This window comes from Macaca nemestrina, chromosome 8 (assembly GCF_043159975.1).
Source record: "Macaca nemestrina isolate mMacNem1 chromosome 8, mMacNem.hap1, whole genome shotgun sequence".
NCBI lineage: Eukaryota > Metazoa > Chordata > Mammalia > Primates > Cercopithecidae > Macaca > Macaca nemestrina.
This window is the reverse complement of record NC_092132.1, coordinates 71,746,688-71,765,084: the sequence shown is the minus strand read 5'-3', so window position 1 is coordinate 71,765,084 and position 18,397 is coordinate 71,746,688. Positions and strand designations below refer to the sequence as shown.

At 37.3% G+C, this 18,397-nt stretch overlaps 1 protein-coding gene and 1 pseudogene across 17 annotated transcripts in view; one reads left to right on the top strand and one right to left on the bottom strand.

The window, feature by feature from the left end:
• The window catches only part of LOC105483581 (staufen double-stranded RNA binding protein 2), a 332,549-nt gene that overhangs the window by 222,214 nt on the left and 91,938 nt on the right, over nt 1-18,397 (bottom strand). The gene's annotated exons all lie outside the window — the stretch shown is intronic.
• Nucleotides 8,803-13,804, top strand: LOC105483617 (homeobox protein VENTX pseudogene; annotated as a pseudogene).

Sequence of the window (18,397 nt, the reverse complement as noted above, 5' to 3'; positions counted from 1 at the left end):
TTAGCAACTAAAATATATTGTGGCATCTTGTTATGGAATCATCAGTATGTTCAACAAGCAATTTTTTGTTTTAAGAAATAGTTGATATCATTCAGTTTCGACAGTAATAACAGAGGTACCTAATGAGTTTTTAAAAATAAGTAAGCATGGGACAGTATTTAAGAATGTATTGGAAAATATTAAGTCTAGAACTTTAGTGGATGGAATTGTATTAGACTGCCAGTGAAATTGCAATTATATTTGAAGTTACTCTCATGGACTCTTTAAAAAAAAAAAAAAAAAAAAAAAAGAGTATTTCAAATGACCTGAGTCATATTCTTACTAGATTTAATTGCTACAACTAGTAAAAAATTGATTTAAAAAATTAAGTGTTTTTTAATATGGTGTAAGCAATACCAGTTACTGTTGGGATAGAAATAGTTAATATGAAATGATATCAACTATTTCTGAAAACATAAAAAATTGCTTGTTGAACATACAAATTATTCCATAAGAAGATACCACAATATATTTTAGTTGCTAAAGATTAATATGAAACATAACCATTATTTTGAAACAAAAAAGAAAAACCCACAAATTCTTGTTAAAGTTCAACAGATATTATTTAAACTGTAGTATCTTGGTTTTAAAAATTTAACGGTTTAATAGTGAAAATTTTTTCTATGATACATTAATTTCACTGGTTCCTTTGAGTTTCTAAATCCACTTGACAATTTTCTTTAATAGTGTATTTTATTCAATTTAGCTTTGTACCTACACTAACAAAGGAAAAAGAATACAATTTGTGAATACCCAGAAATTCCTTAATCATGGAGATTGTATACAATTGTTTCTATGCTCTTTAAAGGGAGGACATGATACTAGTTTCATCTGTGCTAATAAGGAGAATTTATTACTAAAAGATCTGGGAGAGGAATGAGATACTAAAATGAAAGACATGGAAGCCTGGCAACACATTCTAGCCTAGTTAACCCTTCCTAAGAAAAAAAGATAGTACTACTAGTAAGGTGCTAATGAGCCGTACTTGGTATCCTCATGCTCAACAACCTTCTCAGATCACTCATGTTGAAAATAAACTTCTGTATTACAACTGAAACTAAAAATTACACTGAAAAGGACATGTTTAGCATCTTAGAGGCTCCTACATATTTAAAGCTTCTTCTTTAAAATTCCATGTTTTAGATGTTTCAACAAGACATTCAATAATTCCATTATCCTTGCTCTGGTTTGATATTATTTTTACCTCTCCCAAACCATAAAATTTGCAAAATAAAAACTTCAACTGCCAAATGTATTCAATATTTGGAAATGAAAATTTAACAAACCCCCTTAAGAACCAGTAAGAGAGCTATCAAATAAAATACAAATAGATACTTAAAATTTTAGAAACTGTTAACAACATTCAAATCAAAGAGGTGATGTATTCCAAGAATATTTACTCCAGTTGTGTTAGGAACAAACTAAATTATGACTTCTTTGGGCCAACTAAATCCAGTAAGAATAACATTCTGTTGCTAATGCATCATTGAAATAATTATTTTTGAAAAGAACTTAGCCTACCAAAGTCAACTTCAAATATAAAAGTGTTCCCCATCAATCAAGTGTATAGAAACAATATAAAATTACTCAAATTTTGTTTCTTTTACAAAGATACTTCTCAAACCCAAGTGCTTCCTATAATAATATACGACATCATATAGTGTTTACTGATTAACAGGAAAAAAGAAGAAAATTAAATGAAATTAGAATAAAATATATAACTTCTACCAGAAAAAAAGGAGACTAGAACCAGCAGAGAAATTATTAGAAGACACTGACTTAAAGATTTGGTTATATATAAAACATAGCTCCCTATATTTCATATACCTAAACTTATAAAATAATCCCATAAACTCTATTATTCCTTAATATAGACTAGAAGAAATCCACAAACATTCTGAAAAGAGCCAAACTGCAAATATTTTACGCTTTGCAGGCCATAGGGTTTCTGTCACACCTTCTCAATACTGCTGTTGTATTGAGAAAGCAGTCATAGACAATATACATCAACAAATGAGGGTGGTGGTGCTCCAATAAAATTTATGGACACTGAAATCTGAATTTCATATAATTTCTACACATCACAAAACAATCTTCTACTAATTTTTTTCAATGATTTTTAAATATATAACCTTAGATCATGGGACATACAAAAAAAGAAAGCTGTGGGCTCTAGACTGCCAACCCCTGCCTCATCTAGAAATACACGAAAAGTAGTTACTAGAATACTTTCCAAACATTCTTTCTAATAATTGAGTATCAATAATGTTGCATTTTTACTATGCCATTATTTTTACCATATGTAAGTTCTAAAACAGTATAATCTGCCAAAATAATGACGGAATCAAAGCTAAGAAAGCTAAAATGAAGTATTCTTAATATTTCCAAGCCACAAAAAAGCAGCAATAAAAAAAAAACACAGAAAAGTGTTGTTTCATTACACATTCCTAGGTCATAAATTTCACATAGACTTTAACTCTATATAATACTTGCCCACTGAGTGATACAAAGTTATTAGTTATATTATGCCAAATCTAGAATTTCATTAATTCCAAAAGTAATATAGGATTAAAATGTGGCCAAAAGAATCATGCAGCCTGGGTGAGATGGTGAAACCTCATCTCTAGAAAAGACACAAAAATTAGCCAGGCATAGTAGCACTTGGACCACCTGGCCTATATTAACGAGCTACTCGGGAGGCTGAGACGGGAGGATGGCTTAACCTCAGGAGGTGGTGGTTGCAGTGAGCCAAAATGGTGCCACTGCACTCCAGCCTGGGCAACAGAGTGAGACCCCTGTCCCCCTACCCCCGCAAAAAAAAAAGAATCCTGGTAGTTTCATAGTTAACACTGTTTCATATGGTAATACTGAAATGTCTTAGAAAACTCAAAGGACAAGGTTGTGAAACTGTATTTTAATTATAGCTTACCTTTAACTAGTTGTTAAGATCTTGAGCAAATCATGTCAGCCAGCATTTCCTAAAGTTTGCCCTGTATCCACAGATCATTCATTAATGTCACAGGATCTATGGCCAACTGAGTCTGAGAAATGCTACACATTATATACATTTCTAGAAGATTTATAATGTACCTAAGCATATCATAAATTCTGGGAAGTTCTGCAGTAAAGAATATTGTTAGTTTAATCTAGAATTGTCCAAACTTAACTACTTTTTGTGTGTCATACTTATTAACATCCAAAAAAAACTAAAATTTCTTAAAAAACACTTTAGAAAATTTTCTAATCTCTAGTTGAAATCAGATAAACATCCCTTTGGTTTCTAAATTTTAGAATTCTGTGAGACTAATTCTTAGTAGTAATTTTGTGAAAGCTGTTCAAGTATTAAGTTCAGGTTTACAAACTTGGAACCTCTGGGTCAAACGTACTCCTTTATACTCCCACTATGAACTTCCTCTTCGAGAGCACTTATCTTTAAGTAGAAATAATTTCTCTAACTTTCTAGACTTACTCTTTAAGTGGGAGATGGAACCATCCTAATTTCTTCAACACTTAGGAGAGTGCCTGGATCACTCACTGAGTTTCGGTTTTGGTTTTGTTTCTATTTTACTGCAATAATCTCCCACTTGATCTACCCATAACCACTCTTGCCTTTCCCATACTGCTTCTCTATGCAAACATGGTCAGGTCTCCTCCACTCAAAAATTTTCATCTTTGCCGGGTGTGGTGGCTCACGCCTGTAATTCCAGCACTTTAGGAGGCCAAGGTGGGCAGATCATGAGGTCAGGAGATCAAGACCATCCTGGCCAACGTGGTGAAACCCCATCTCTACTAAAAATACAAAAATTAGCTGGGCGTGGTGGCACGTGCCTGTAATCCCAGCTCCTCAGGAGGCTGAGGCAGGAGAATCTCTTGAACCTGGGAGGCGGAGGTCACAGTGAGCCGAGATCGCGCCACTGCACTCCAGCCTGGTGACAGAGCAAGACTCCATCCAAAAAAAAAAAAAAAGACTTTCATCTTCCACTCTTCTGAAAACGAAGACCAAATTTCGTAAAATAGCCCTGGAGGATCTAGTCTCTGCCTACCCTTTCCTGCTTTACCTCTTTTATCACTGCTTCTCTTTATTTTATCAGCTTTAGCCATACAAAGCTAGTAGAGATGAAACTAGTCAGCATAGAGAAAAAAGCAGAGCAGGGACCTGGGGAATGTCAGGGTAGGGTAGGGTGAAGTAGATTGGGGTGAAATAAAAGGCAAGACTGAAAAGGTTATATTAGACCTTAGCAAATGAGAGGGAACAAAAAATAAATACCTCTAAAATGGGAGTATACCTGACTTGTTTGGAAAATGCAGCCAGTGTGGCTGGAGTGAAGTTGGAATACTAGGGAGCAGTAGGTGGGTTACAGAAGTAACAGAGGTCTGAAACAGCAGAAGCTTTATGCAATCAACTCCCATGGTTACCTCTCTCATCTAGATCTCTCCTGAGTCCAGTCTCCTATATGAAACACATATTTGACAACTTCTCTTGGATGTCTTACAGACATGTCTAACCCTGAAGTCTTAGCTGCACTCTAAATCTGTTTCTTCTCCATTCTTTCCCATCTCAGTAAATGGCAGTAACCTCTATCCACTGGCAAAAGCCAGAATCCTAAAAGGTTCTCCCACTAAATTTAGAAAAGACATGAAATTCCTATTAAACATCCTCCACACTAGGTAGCTATAGCCTTTAATTAATATAGCAAATATGGTAAAGACCCTAATCCCCTACATATGGTACTCCGTTAAGTATTACCACCCACTCACATATTACACACATACAGGAAGGAAATCACTCACATCTGAGTCCCAATCAAGGAGTTCACATTCCTATGGGGGCAGAGGCTAGGTGAAGTGGGACACTGAATCTGCATATCCTCTGAAATACCCAATGTCCACCTAAGACAAAATGGTACCTGTGCCCAGAGGGTTAGCCCAAATAGTATAATAGCTTCGAGCTAAGAGGTAGCCATCATAGAGGAAGAGGTCCTTATGGCCTCTAACAATATGAATTTAAAAACAGGAGGACCAGTGAGCCCATCAAGCAAGATCAACATCCCATATACCCGTACTTTTATACTCTAAAAAAAGATGGGAACACAGACTAGGAACTACTGCCGTGTTTGAAAATGCCCCCATGTTTGTTGTCAGTGCTACTGTCTGTTACTTCATGGTGACTAGAAACAAACTCCACAACAAAAATGACAATAAATTATGGTGTATTACTATAGTAGAATACTATGTAAATTTATTAAATAGTTGTACACTTAGTTACATGGAAACTCATAACACATTCTGAAGTGAAAGCAGAGTATATAGTTTGCATAAATACATACACTCATTAAAATGCTACAGCTGTACCTCTGGTAAGCCAAAAGTTTGTATGGGCTTGTCCTAGAAAGCAGGAAAGTGAGGAACTAAGAACGCAAAACGAAAAATTAGAAATAGGCCGGGCGCGGTGGCTCAAGCCTGTAATCCCAGCACTTTGGGAGGCCGAGACGGGCGGATCATGAGGTCAGAAGATCGAGACCATCCTGGCTAACACAGTGAAACCCCATCTCTACTAAAAAATAAAAAAAACTAGCCGGGCGAGGTGGCGGGCGCCTGCAGTCCCAGCTACTCGGGAGGCTGAGGCAGGAGAATGGCATAAACCCGGGAGGCGGAGCTTGCAGTGAGCTGAGATCCGGCCACTGCACTCCAGCCTGGGTGACAGAGCGAGACTCCGTCTCAAAAAAAAAAAAAAAAAAAAAAAAATTAGAAATAGATTTTGAAAAGTATGTTTTACCAAACTTACCTGACAAATTTAAGAGTAGTGAAATTATACACAGTGTATTCACTGACCATGATGGAATCAGACTAAACATCAATAACAAAGACAACAGGAAAAATCTCCAAACACTTGGAAACTACACTTCTAAAATAATCCGGGGGTCAATGAATTATCAAGGGAAATTTTTAAACTGAACGAAAATAAAATACAATATATTACAATTTGTGAGATGCAGAAGTGAGAAAAATTCATAACACTAAATACATAGATCAGAATTAGCCAGGTGTGCACCTGTAGTCCTAGCCACTCAGGAGGCTGAGGCAGGAGGATCACTTGAGCCCACAAGTTTGGGGCTGCAGTGAACTATGATTATGCCACTGCACTCCAGCCTGCGCAAGAGAGTAAGATCCTATCTCTTAAAAAAAAAAAAAAAAAGTTATGAAGAATAGTCTGAGAAAAAAAAGGAAGAAAAGAGGAAATGTCTCAAATAAATAATCTAAGTCCATACCTCAAGAACAAAGAACAAGAAGGGGGAAAGTAAATCTAAAGAAAGCAGAAGGTAGTAAATCTAAGAATAGAAATCAATAAAACTGAAAACAGAAAAAAACTACAGATAAAAGCAATTAAACAAAATCTTGGTTCTTTGAAAAGAATAATAGAACTGACAAACTTCCAGCAACACTGACAAAGAAAAAAGAAGACACAAATCATCAATATCAGAAAAGAATCACAGATTATCACTAGAGACCCTGTAGACATCAAAAGAATAAGGGAATACTAAGAACAATTCTACACACAGAAATTTGACAACTTAAGACAAAATGAGCCAAATCCTCAAAAAGCACAGCTATCACAACTTACCCAAAGTGAAGATGACTTGAAAAGCCCTATAGGTATTCAATAAATTGAATTCACACATTTAAAACTCCTAAAAAAGAAAATCTCCAGATGTGGGTGTTTTCAGGAAGAATTCTGCCAAACTTTTAAAGATGTAATGTCAACTCTACACAATCTCTTCCAGAAAACAGAATAAGAGAGAATGCCTCCCAACTCTTTTTATGGAGTACAATAGTACCCTCATATAAAAAATCAGAAAAAGAATGCCAAAGGGCTTATGGTGAGGGGAACTACAGACAAATATCCTTCATGACTATAGAGACAAAAAGCCTAATAGAATATTAGCAACATACATAAAGACTCTTAGATCATGACCAAGTATTGTTTATTAAAGGCACACAAGACTGGTTCAATATTTAAAATTCAATCAATGTAATCTATCACATTAACAGGTCAAAAAAGAGAAATCACATGATCAGTTAATTGATGCAACAAAACATTTAACAAAATTCAACACCCATTCACGATAAAAATTTTCAAAAAACTAGGAAGAACATATCAATTGGATTTAAAATATTTATTAAAAATCTACACCTAAAATCAGACTTAATGGTGAAAGACTGAATGTTTTGTACCCAAGATCAAGAATGAGGCAATGATGTCCACTCCCACTACTCTTCAAGCACTGTGTTGTAAACTGTGTTGTAAACACAGTGCTTGAAGATCTAGCCAGTGCAATAAGGTAAGAAATGAAACATGTGTTAGTCCGTTCTCATATAGCTATAAAGAAATACCTGAGACCAGGTAGTTAATTGGCTTATGGTTCTGCAGGCTGTACAGGAAGCATTGAGGCTTCTGCTTCTGGGAGGCCTCAGGAAATGTACAATCATGGCAGAAGGCAAAGGGGAAGTAGGCACATCTTACATGGCCAGAGCAGGAGGAACAGAGAAAGGAGGGAGGTGCTACACTTTTAAACAACCAGATCTCACGATAACTCACTCACTGTCACGAGAACAGCCCCAAGGTGATGGTGCTAAACCATTCATGAGAAACCATCCCCATAGTCCATCTCCCACCCCACCCAACCTCTAACATTGGTACAACTGAACATAAGATTTGTGTGGGGACACAGATCCAAACCTTATCAAAATGAAAGGCAAGCAGATCAGAAACCAAGAAATAAAAATGTCCCTATTTAAAGATGGAATAATTGTCTGTGCAGAAAGAAATATGCTTTTTAATTACCTAGAACTAACAAGTGAATTCAGCAAGTTCACAGGACACAAGATCAAAGTGCAAAAATTGAAATGTATGTCTATATACCAGCAATAAATACATGGAAGGTGAAAGTAAAAATACAAGAAAAGATTTACTCTAAAATTTACATGGAAAGGCAAAGAACACAGAGTAACCCAAACAATTTTGAAAAAGAATAAAGTATAATAAACCACTCCATATTATTTTAACACTTATTATGTAACTTCAGTAATCAACACTGTGAGGAGATGGCAAAGACACAGAGTTCAACAGAACATAATAGAGAACCCAGAAACAGCCACACTACTAGTGTGGCCAACTGTCTTTATACAAAGGTAAAAAAGCAATTCGATGGAAGAAGGAGAGCTATCCAACAAATGGTACTGGAACAAATGGATAACCATAGGCAAAAAAACGAAACAAAAACCCTTGACCTAAACATGACACCAATAAAAAGAAGCTAACTCAAAATGTGTATTTAAATGTAAACCATAAAACTTTTAAAAGAAAACCTAGGAGAAAACCTTTGGGGATCTATATTTGGTGAGGAGATTCAGACATGACACCCAAAGCACACTCAAAAAAAAAATTCATAAACTGGACTTCATCAAAATAAAAAACTTCTGCTCTATGAAAAACTACATTAAGAGGATGAAAAGACAAACTATAAAAAGGGAGAAAAGATTAGCAAACCACATATCTAACAGACGATTCATATCTAAAATATATACAAAACTCTCAAAACTCAACAGTAAAAAAACCAATTTTATAGAAAATGTGCGTAAGAGACATTTCACCAAAGACACACAGCTAAACAGATACACAGATACACACACACACACATACTTACACATACAAAAACATGTTCAACATCCCTAACCATTATGGAAATGTCAATTAAAGCCATAATGATGTATCACTACACACCTATCAGAACAACCAAAATAAAAATATTGACAACCACAAATGCTGGGGAGGATGAGGAGAAACTGAATCTCTCATACATTCCTGATTGTGATGCGAGACAGTTCAGCAACTCTGGAAAATAGTGTAGCAGTTTCCTAGAATACTAAACATATATTTACTACACAACCCAGGTATCACACTCCTGTGCATTTATCCCAAAGAAATAAATATTTATGTCCATACAAAATCCATACATATTCATAGCAGCTTTATTTGTAGAGCTAAAAACTGAAGAAAAACAAAACATCCCTCAATAGGTGAAGGGTTCAACAAACTGTGGTACACAGAACACTACTCAAAAACATAGTATTCAAAAAGTCACATACTATGATTCCATTTATGCAATATTCTTGAATATCAGAGACGGAGAATAGATACATGGTTGCCAAGGGCTAAAGATGGTAGGGAAGCAGAGGTGAAGGGAAGACTAGTAAGGGACAACATGAGGGAGAGCTTTGTGGTGACAGAATAATTCTGTATTTTTTTTTTTTTTTGGAGACAGTCTCATTCTGTTGCCCAGGCTGGAGTGCAGTGGTATGATCATAGCTCACTGTAGCCTCAAATTCCTGGAATTAAGCAACCCTCCCACCTTAGCCTCCCAAATAGCCAGGACAAAACACATGGACCACCATGCCTCGCTAATTTATTTTTATTTTCGTAGAGATGGGATCTCACTATGTTGCCCAGGCTGGTTTCACACTCCTGGCCCCAAGCTATCTGTCCCATCTGGACCTCTCAAAGAGCTGAAAGAGATGAGCCACCATGCCCAGCGAGTTCTGCATCTTGATTGCTGCAGTGGTTGCATGAATCTACACGTGATAAAATGAAACAGAACTACAACACACACATTTACCAATGTCAGTATACTGGTTTGAAATATTGTCCTATGAGTCTGTAAAATAACCGATGGGGGAGACTGAGTGCAGAGTACACGGGCTTTGGTGTGCCATTTTTACAACTTTCAGTGAATCTCTAATTATTTCTAAGAAAAACATTTTTTCAAAGGAAGACAGAAAAACTAAATCAATAATAATTAGCTACATTCTGAAGTTTCCGAATATGTATCTTGAAAATTTACATCCCACATATACTATCATTCCTAGTATTTTCTTGAATGATTTTATTTCATGGTGATCTTTATTCTAGAAAAAAATATGTTTTGAAGTGAGGCTTCGATTATTTTACTTCATAGTATTCAAAATACCCAATAACAAAATTATTTTATAAAATGAGTTTTAGAGTTTTGCAGCAATAGATTTATAATCCAATTCTATAACTTACTACATAAATGACATGAGCAAATTAAACTTGAGTCTCTGTTTCTTCATAACTAAAACAGGGATAAAATATATATACTTTGGAGAACTACCATGTCTGTGTATACAGAAACTGGCAGTGTTCTACATACACTGGACTACATAACTTTTACTGTTATCATCTTATCTCCCTGAAGGTAACACACATTCCTATGGGCAGGAGCAATTTCACGTATTTCCCTTGAATCACCTTACTGCTGTCAGCATGGTGGTAAGTATACAAAAAATACCCAACATGCAATTTTCTTTGAACTTTTAACCTCTGCCATTAAAATTACCCTTTTTCTTTACTGTAAATGGTTATACCTTGACTTTCTGAAAAGGGCTAGGTTTGGAGTCTTTCAGGTGTGTTTTGTTTTTCAAATGAGAGTTTTCTTGTTTTTGTTTTTTAGAGACAGAGTCTCTCTCTGTCACACAGGCTGGAGTACAGTGGTACCATCATAGCTCACTGCAGCCTCAAACTTCTTGGCTCAGGTGATCCTTCTGCCTCAGCCTCCCCAGTAGCTGGGACTACAGGCCTGCACCACATGCCCAACTTATTTTTTAATTTTTTTTAGAGACGAAGTCTTGCTATGTTGCCCAGACTGGTCTCAAACTCCTGGCCTCAAGCAATCCTACCACCTTGGCCTCCCAAAGTGCTGGGCTGCCAGGCCAGCCTCCAATAAGAGTTTTTTGATGAAGCTAATATGTAGTTTCTAAAGGCATCAAGCCAAGAAAGACTAGTCCAATGGTGTAATAGTTCAGAGATGCAAAACACAGACCGAGATTTCCAAACATTCTGCACATCCCATATTCTTGTTTCTAACTCAGTCAGTTAAAAATATTTTTTTGATAGCCAATAAGTGGTGTTTTTCCAGCATCTCATCACTTCATAGAGATCATTATTCTTGCTTATCATTTAAGAATCCTATTTGTATTTAAAATGACTAACACTGCTACCCATTATCAGTTCCAGGTTGCTGACCCTGATCTTTTGCAATGTTCTAGAAATTATTTCTAGACTCACCTATTCCTCATTATATTTGTCCCATCACAATAGAAATTATAAAAAAGATAATACCAACCCCACTCTGTAATTTGGTATCTTCTTTGAAGAATTTATTCTGCTAATTCTTCTCCTAGTTCTAAACTCCTAAAAGGAACTGTCAAGTAACCATCAAATAGGATTAATAAACTCAACTGTAATACAGCTCACTAAACTTCTTTCTCTTACTCATAAAAGTCATATTAAAATGTACTGTGAGGGACAGTGCAGTTTATATGATATTATCATCAATATATCACAACAAAAGTTCCAAACAAAACACTTTAGATATCTTTGAGAAGGTTTTAGATATCTTTGAGAGCATACTACTCAAAGATGCTCTATACATTTTATTAGTTAAAATATGTCTTCTACTATATATATATATAGACATATACATAGTGCAAAGACAGTATAGAGTTCCCATACACCCTTCATCTAGCTTTCCCTAATGTTAGCAACTGACAAAAACATAGTTAACACTCGTCAAAACTGGAAACTGAACACTGATACAACAGTATTAAGTAAATCACAGATTTTATTCAAAGATTCTATACTTTTTAAGTAACTGGTGACACTGGACTTCTAGATATGTTGGGGATAACTGAATATCCAGATGTCTTGGGAGAATTTCTATTATCATTTCTAATTTAACATGCTCCCAGCTGCTCTATGATGAGCTTTGATTCTCTATGAGAGCATGGAGTCATGGTAACATAGAATCTTCTGTTGGATGAAACCTTGGAAGTCATTTAGATAAATATTTTTTAAAGTATAAACTATGACCCATTAACAGGTCATGTAATAAATTTAATAAACCACAACTATTTTTTTTTTTTTTTGAGAGGGAGTCTCGCTCTGTTGCCCAGGCTGGAATGCAGTGGCAGGATCTTGGCTCACTGCAAGCTCTGCCTCCCGGGTTCTGGCCATTCTCCTGCCTCAGCCTCCCAAGTAGCTGGGACTACAGGCGCCTGGCACCATGCCCAGCTAATTTTTTGTATTTTTAGTAGAGATGGGGTTTCACCATGTTAGCCAGGATGGTCTCGATCTCCTGAGCTCATGATCCACCTGCTGCGGCCTCCCAAAGTGTTGGGATTACAGGCGTGAGCCACCGCATCCAGCCCACAACTATAATTTCTAATAAAACAGAAAATATTAGAGTATAATACAGATGTTAAGGGTATTACTGCTTCATAAATCTTTTGTTTTAGTGATATTTGTAAAAATGTATATCTGTGTGGATGTAGGTATTTATGTACTGGGTCATATTATTTTTAAAAATTCCTTAGCACAGGTCAGAGACAAAAATGTTTTACAAGTCACTCATCTATATCAAACCAAAGAAAGAAAGTTCTCTTTAATATTCCTTACAAATGATAACCCCCATCTCTAACTAAACACTATTAAAGGTAGAATATTTGCTACTTATACATCAGACAGTAATACGTATTAGGAAATTTTTAATGTGGAACCAACATTTCTCTGTTGACTTTTGATCTACAACTCACAAAAAGGGCGGGTTTCTTCCTTCTAAAGAAAAATACTGTGCAATCCTATTTCTTTTTTTCGTCAAATCAGTGAACAGAAGTTGTCACACCTAGAAATCAAAAGTTCCAAAAGAAAGTTTTCCAAGAAGAGACTCTAAAAATAAAGGGCAATAATAGAACAGAAAAAATATATATGTAAGGACTCTAAATGAAGGAATAGAACAATGCCAAGCAAAAACATCAAGTCAATGAAAGAACACCTTTGTAGAAATTATATAAATAGTGGATCCTGCCCCTGGCCAGCCCCGCCTGGCCTTCCCTCGGGCCCACCTGACCGCCATACGTCCCTCCTCCTCCCCACCTCGTGGCGGCAGCAGCCCTCTAGCTTTGGCTCCGTGGACTGGCTCTCCCAAAACAGCTGCTCAGGACCGACCCACACCCCCAGGCCTGCCAACGTCTCCCTGAGGAGCCTCCCCGGCCCAGGTCAGGCATCCGGCTCCTAGGAGCCCCCTCAGGCCGTCAGCATCACAGAGGCTAGGTCCTCAAACCTGCCTCCGTCGGAGAGGACCGTGGCTGGGTAAAGGGCCAAACACCTGGCGGGCTCCCTGGCGTCCCCACAGTCTTCACCATGGAGCAGGTCCGCGCCTTGGAGGGCGTCTTCCGGCAAGACCAGTACCTGGGCCCTTTGCAGCGGAAGAGGCTGGCCAGGGAGATGCAGCTGTCAGAGGTCCAGACAAAAACCTGGTTTCAAAATCGCCGGATAAAACACAAACGGCAAATGCAGGACTCCCAGCTGAACAGCCCCTTCTCGGGGGTCACTCCACACACCCCCGGCTTTCCACTCACCGTCTTCTGGCCTTGCCAATGGCCTGCGGCTGCTGTGCCCTTAGGCACCACTACCTGGGCCCCAGGTTCCGATGCTGCCCCCTGGCTCCTTCTGGGATCTCTGCCAAGTGGAACAAGAGGCCCTGGCCTCTGAGTGGGCTTCCTGCTGAGGGCAGCCTCTGGCCTACCACCCTGCAAAGCCCAGAAAGTGGCATGCATACGCTGGGACCAGCCCTGTCCACGGGACCCTGGGGCCTGGTGTGCTCTGCTGGAGACAGGGGACGCATTTTGAGGAAATGCCTCTGACTCCAGGCCTCCCATACACGTGGTCTGTGCAGATCGCACCTGGCGCCTACCCGGAGGACTCAGCTGTTCTGTTTACACTGTGGTGGCACCTCTCATCCTGACTCAAGCAAAGGTTCTCGAGATTTCTGGAGAATATATTTATTAAAGCCACCTCTTCACCGAAAGTTACCAAAAGGGTCGGTTTGGGAAGTAAATGAAGGGTCAGTGTACAGAGTCAAACGCAGAAGTGGGCTTGTTATGAGTAGGGCTTTCAGCATATGATAAAAGGATAATTTTTTTTTTTAAGTGTTGGAAAAACTGGTTTTCCAGTTGGAAAAATAAAGGTTGTAAGCTTTGTGTGTAAAAAAGAAAACCATGAAGGATTGGAAGGGGGAAAAAAAAAGAAATTATATAAATAAAATTATCAGGCAGATAATTTCATAGACATATGCATTACTTACTAGCAAATCTCCTCATTTTGGAAAATGTTTCACTTTTTAATTTTTTTTAAACACACAAAGAAGAACTTCCACATTCAAAAGAAAGACTAAACCATGCACAAATGAACCCTTTCTGTTTCCTTTAACATACAAGAAAGTGATTTGAAATTTATTAAAACTGTTATTTCTGGCCAGGCACGGTGGCTCACGCTTGTAATCCCAGCACTTTGGGAGGCCAAGGCAGGCAGATCATGAGGTCAGGAGTTCAAGACCAGCCTGGCTAACATAGTGAAAAACCGTCTCTACTAAAAATACAAAAAAAAACTTAGCCGGGCGTGCTGGCGGGTGTGCTGGCAGGCGCCTGTAATACCAGCTACTCGGAAGGCTGAGGCAGGAGAATCGCTTGAACCTGGGAGGCGGAAGTTGCAGTGAGCGGAGATTGCGCCATTGCACTCCAGCCTGGGTGACAGAGCAAGACTCCGTCTCAAAAAAAAAAAAAAAAAAAAGCTGTTATTTGTGTCCAATCCCAAACAACCAAAGTATTTCATGTCATTAAATATATATGTGTAACACACTTACACATACATATATACATATAGATATTCACCAAACCAGATATTGAACTATCTGGCCACTTCATACTACTCAAAAGGCAGATTCTTAGCAAAATATATGATAGAATAAAATGAATTCTGAAGTAAAAAAAATCCACCAACTAGATAAAACTCTATGTACTCCACACTTAAGGGGGCATCTTAGGGCTTAATTAAAGCCCTGCTACTCTTACTTTGCCCCAAATTCAAACTATAATACCAGTTTTCAAGATAATAGCAATTGAAAAGCATTAAAGAAAGGAGGAAGCAATATGCAAAGGTACACTAACAAAAACAAGAAATAAGATGACAATCTGACTGCCAAGAATGATTTGGAAAGTAACTAAAAGCACACTTGAGTACTCTAGAAACAGATGTCTAGGATTATCTGGTATAAGGACAAACCACGTAAATATCTCATGAGGCTTATGATAATACTTATTGTTTATAAGGCTGACAATGAGTCAACAGGAAGGATTCTTTATGCTAAGAATTGTGGCATTTTCTATTTAAGGATATAAAAAATATATGCCATAACTTTTAGAAATATTTCTATCCAAAATTACTGAACTAAGTAAAGTTTTAGTTTCCAAAAAAAAGTGAATCCTCAGCAATGTGGGGAAGCTAGCTGTCCGGAACAATTGTCCCTAAGGAGTGTGGTTAACTGTAATTCTTACCTTCTTCTTTACTTCTTTCAAAAGTTCTATGACTATTTAAACCATCTCATAATCTTTGATGTTAATAGAGGGTAATGTGTTTTAGGTTGTGGGGACCAGTATTTACATGACTGGACATAGAATTACCTGGGGAAGTTTTAAAAAACATTGGGGTTCAAGCTCTGCAACCAGAAATTCTGATTTAATTACTTGAGATAAAGCCTGGGCATCAGAATTTTTAAAGCTGCCCAGGGAAGCCTGATGTTCAGTTAGGGCTGGGAACCACTTAGGTAAATAGTTTTCTTCATGACACCTTTAGGAATTTTTAAGAGAGATACAGTATGCAGCATTTCCAAAATTTGTCTTCAAATCCCTTTTACCATGGAACATCTTATACAACACTGACTTAAGTAATGCTTCATCTGAAAATCAAGGTAAATATTAAGTTTAGAATCAAGTTGTATAACTTTTGAACTTTGTAAAAGTTCTAACGCGGTTAGGAAGAAGGAAAGGGAGAGAAAAAAGAAGAGGAGGACTTACTTTTATCTTGCTACCACATTTTTTATATTACAAAAATTCCAAATGAAATATTTTAATTTTAACTTAAAATTTCACAGTTTATTTTAATCATGCTTATATTAAGCCTGTGACTCAAAAGTATTTACATGTTGTGAAAGTTAATTCCAAAGATAAAACTGTGCTGCCCTCTAATGGTTCAAGATAAATATTTTTACCTATACATACTAGTAAGGTGATAAATACAATTTTATTATTTTATAAATGGGAGGATTACATTATATACTAGAAAAGAAAAATAAGATTTCAATTTTTGGTATAACTGAGCTCAAAAAATTAACTATGACTGCTATGTTCAAGCTCAAGACCCTTTTAACTGTCCAGGCAAGCTGGCTGACCCCTGTAATCCCAACACATTGGGAGGCCAAGCCAGGAGGATTGTTTGAGCCCAGGAGTTTGAGACCAGCCTGAGCAACATAGTGAGACCCCATCTCTACAAAAAATAAAAAATTAGCCAGACATCATGGTGTCCCAACTACTAGAGAGGCTGAGGTGGAAGGACCACTTGAGCCCAGAAGGTCATGGCTGCACTGAGCCGTGATCGTGCCACTGTACTCCAGCCTAGGTGACAGAACAAGACTGTCTCAAAAAAAAAAGAAAGAAAGAAAGAACTCTTTTAATTATCAAGCCATTTCTTAAACTACCATATTTGCCTATGCATGTGTAAATCAGGATAAAAATGTTCACCTCCTCTGCATTCTGCAATAGCCATATCTAATTTAGCTTCTTTTTCAAATAAACCTATGGCAGTAGTGTTCAAATTTGAATGCTCGTACCCCACAAAAAAAATTTAGAAAATTACACATATTCTTGCATATTTCTTCTTATAGCTAAAGTTTTAATTCACATTTAAAAAAATTCATTAAGTACTTGCAAAAGATGTAGTTTCTAATTTACTGTAAATATTTACATCTTAAAATAAAATTATGTCACTCTTTTAAGTGTATCCAAAGAAACTGAACTATCAAAGCAAGCTGACATCCATCCTTAAATCTACTTAAAAAATACATAAATTATGTTAAATACAACAGAAATTTTACACCAGCTGTATCTTGTTTAACTTGCATTTTACTGCACTCTCTCCAAATAATTTTATCCTAATTTCATATTTTATAACTAGAAGTCTTTTATTTCTCATTCTACCATAATTCTATGAAACAAAAATACATATTAATTAAAATTATAGATCATATTTCCATGTAAGTTAAAAAATATTTTGTGCAATGAGCAATTATTGCAATTATTAGCAGATAATGAAACAAATATTATAAATTTTAATACATAATTTTTTTATTTCTTTTTATTATTATTATTTTTTTTTTTTCTTTTTTTTTTTTGAGACGGAGTCTGGCTCTGTCGCCCGGGCTAGAGTGCAGTGGCCGGATCTCAGCTCACTGCAAGCTCCGCCTCCTGGGTTTACGCCATTCTCCTGCCTCAGCCTCCCGAGTAGCTAGGACTACAGGCGCCCGCTGCCTTGCCCGGCTAGTTTTTTGTATTTTTTAGTAGAGACGGGGTTTCACCGTGTTCGCCAGGATGGTCTCGATCTCCTGACCTCGTGATCCGCCCGTCTCGGCCTCCCGAAGTGCTGGGATTACAGGCTTGAGCCACCGCTCCCGGCCTTTTTTTTTTTTTTTTTTTTTTTTTTGAGACAGAGTGTCGCTCTGTTACCCAGGCTGGAGTGCAGTGGCGGGATCTCAGCTCACTGCAAGCTCCGACTCCTGGGTTCACACCATTCTTCTGCCTCAGCCTCCCGAGTAGCTGGCACTACAGGCACCCGCCACCATGCCTGGCTAATTTTTTTTGTATTTTTAGTAGAGACAAGGTTTCACCACCATGTTAGCCAGAATGGTCTCAATCTCCTGAAAACACAAACTGGAAAAACAATACTGAAAGAATAACGAAAATACTACATAGCAGAAACTATAGTACAAATGGAAAACAATGGTCAAAGGAGAATTCATAACTTTCAATAGTTATAGTAATAAAAGTATTCAAATAAATGAATTAAATTCAACATAAATTTTTAGAAGGCATATAATATTACTAATTTTGCATCAGATTTTATTTGCTCACTTTTTTCTTCTATATTTATACTGGTATTAGATTGCAACTTCCTTTTCTGTTCTGTCTTTACCAGGTTTAGGTGTCAATGACAACTTCATTTGCTAAAAAGAATTCAGAGGCCAGGTGCAGTGGTTCATGCCTGTAATCCCAGTATTTTGGGAGGCCGAGGCAGGCAGATCACCTGGGGTCAGGAGTTCAAGACCAGCCAGGCCAAAATGGTGAGTCTCTACTAAAAATACAAAAATTACCTGGGTGCAGTGGCGCACACCTG